Source organism: Anneissia japonica, unplaced genomic scaffold (assembly GCF_011630105.1).
Source record: "Anneissia japonica isolate Jap-2015-1 unplaced genomic scaffold, ASM1163010v1 scaffold287629_len218694_cov150, whole genome shotgun sequence".
Lineage (NCBI taxonomy): Eukaryota > Metazoa > Echinodermata > Crinoidea > Comatulida > Comatulidae > Anneissia > Anneissia japonica.
The window spans coordinates 85,215-88,194 of NW_022755927.1; the positions used below are offsets into that span (position 1 = coordinate 85,215).

General features: G+C 36.9%; 1 protein-coding gene across 1 annotated transcript in view; it reads left to right on the forward strand.

Annotated features, from left to right (window-relative positions):
* The first annotated feature begins 666 nt into the window (after window positions 1–666).
* LOC117123793 (major facilitator superfamily domain-containing protein 6-like protein B) overlaps window positions 667–2,980 on the forward strand; it is a 10,253-nt gene continuing 7,939 nt past the window's right edge. Inside the window, exon 1 of the mRNA XM_033269810.1 lies at window positions 667–912. The gene's annotated coding sequence lies outside the window, so the exon portion shown is untranslated. The remainder of the gene's footprint in view (window positions 913–2,980) is intronic.

The following is a 2,980-nucleotide window of genomic DNA, read 5'->3' on the forward strand; positions in this document are numbered from 1 at the left end:
GCCAAATATCGTATCGATGAAAACAGGTGCTTGTCTTCCAATCGTAGGGTCCTGGGTTCATCCTGCACCCATCATTATCATCATTATTTAGTGGGTCCGTTTAATTCAGCATTGATGTTAGGGTATGGTCACCCTCGTTGAATGAAGTTGATTAAGATAAATTTTAAAATATATATCGTTGGGTATTATTATGCTTCCGCCTACTATACAGGGATGGCATTATGACGTGTCCTTTAAACCAATCACTAATCAACAACTCATCAACTGACAATTAAAGCACGGGGAAACCAGTAAGCGATGTCACAGGTTGTCTGTGTATAATGCGGTAATCCTTATTTTCTAATTAATACTAATTATAGGCCTAGACTGTACTTTTGACAACGTGGACTATGACATTCGTCTGGGTGGGTTAAATCATTTATCAGTAGGAGAATAGTTAATTATACAAAATGCAATATGTACTTTAATTACAGATGTGCTACATGATACCAATCAAAACGATTAACATATATTCTTTTAATTTTGTCTGTTAATAGTTTTGATTGATAAATCTTTATTTTAAAATAATTTGCTAAACAATAATTACCTGAAAATTACCTTCAGAATGGATGGATCAATCTTGCACGGTTCAGTGCACAATATTATTATAATCCGTGCTTACGATTCTCTTGGTGGAGGATGAGAATGGTCCATCTGTATTCTATACAGTGCACGTAAATATAATACTATTGTTGCGGTCGACATGGCTTAATCACCAATTGATGGATTTTACACTAAATTACACCTTGTAATTGTAGCAAACAACTTTAGTTTTGCTGCTAGTGTGCGAACGAAGGGAACCTGTCTCTTTCAGGACACAGGTGATAGCATGCCGCTCCTGCTGTAGGCCTCGTTTTAGGCCAAATTCATCAGGTGAGTTACATGTTCATATGATGATGTAATTTTATCATAAATTTATAATATTTATAGCATCCTTTGCTGAGGTTTATTCTTTCATGCCACCTGGTTGTTTAGCAGTTGGTCGTGATTATAATATTGATTTAAAAAAAAAACGAGTTCGGCGTTTCTCTTTCAATTTAGGCCTACCAGGGAGTTGTTATAGTCACTATAACAACAACTCCCTGGGCCTACCTGTGTACACTTCTGTTGACACGGTGTACGCCTAGTGTGACGACTAAGACTCCAAATATACTACATACAGTACTTTACCTGATTATATCAATGTGTTTATGACTGCAGTGCTCCACATGGCTGTACAATTTCGTGCATGAATCCGATTGTGGGTGAAGTTTGTAGTGCCCTTTCTGGGTGTGGATATGTGCTGTCTCTTATACACATCTAGATGTGTATAAGAGACAGGTGCTGTCTCGTAAGAATTTCGTAGGACGCGTTAAGAATGACAAAATGGAGGAGGGGAGATGGGTGGGGGCTGGGCAAAGTAAGACAAATTGAGGTCTTGGGGGAAGCCAGTTGGCTCGGGTTTATTTTTTTGCCAACAGTGTGGTATATTTATTTATTATAGCAAATAACAAGTTTTATATTCTGTACATTTATGACTGTCTTAAAAGTGTTTCCCTTTTTTGATTTGGGGGCTGCATATGCACTCATCACACTCACTCCATTATTTCCCCCATAACTGTACCCCTCACAGGGTTGTAGCTAATGAAAACTAAGGGTGGGAATAGATATTCTGACTGGGTGCCTGATAACATTGGTAAACCCTAGATAGTAAGTGGGTTAATAAGGGTGGGTGGAAGGCCATGAAATTAGCTTTAGACTGGGTGGAAAACTTCAGGGCCGGGTGGCCCCACCTACTATAATTACATCCCTGTCCTCAATCAAAATTCTGCTTTTTAGCTTTGTGAAGGTGGCCTATGCTAAGGCACATACAGATATTAACAGGGAAAAATAGCCCCTTCACCAACAATCAACAACAATATAGCCAGGGAGGAGTTGCTTAAATTTTAGGTAAAATTTACATGAATTAAATTTTGTTTGAAAAAATATTAATATTTCTGTTCTTTGAATAACCTCATTGGATCATGGTAATGAATATAAGAAATTTTTAAAGAGAAATAAATTAGCGTTACTGAATCATTTTGATAGCATACTAATAAGAATTGGAGAAAAGATTTACAAGTCTCCAACCTCATACCACAGGCCATTCATTAAAACACAATTCACATTTCTTTGATTCTCGTAATATTCAGGGGTGGATCCAGAGGTGTTTTGAAAGGGGACCGAAAGTGATTGAGGAAACAGCAACTTAGGGGGTCTGGGGGAATTCCCCTGCTAAAAAATTTGTTTTTTCTAGCTGCCTAAAAATAACCTCTGAAGCATTTTGGGTGTTTTTTTTTTTCTTTTTCTTTCTTTCTTTTGTTTTTTTTTATAGGGTTTTTCCATATTTTAATACATACAGACAAAACATGTCTTGATTACATACAATCTTCTCCAAATGCTTTGTCCAGATTCTCAAATTTTATATTACAAATACATGTGACATACCTAAATATGGTCATGATGACATCACATCACGACCACATATGGACAGACCCCGCTCCCTGTTATCACACTGTCTGCTTCCTGCCCATCATAACCTATTTATCATTGAAGATTAAGTTTTCCTTTGTTCGTATAAGGCACGCATATAATAGTGCTGTCCGATAAGCAGTTCTCCATGGTAATGAATGTATAATGTTTCCACTTTCATCTGCCTTTGTGGTAATCTAATTCAAGATGGCTGTCAAGTTGACTGCAGCTTATGCTCTTGTGTAGCATGGAGCAGGCTACAGTAAACCTGGGTAATTTTTATTTTTGTATGAAATACATTATACACAAATATACATATGCATATATACATATACATATATACATATACGATCTTGAGCACCTAATTTTGGTGATGATGTTTGCGCTAGATGTGTATAAGAGACAGATTCTATACAGTGCACGTAAATATAATCCTATTGTTGCGGTCGAC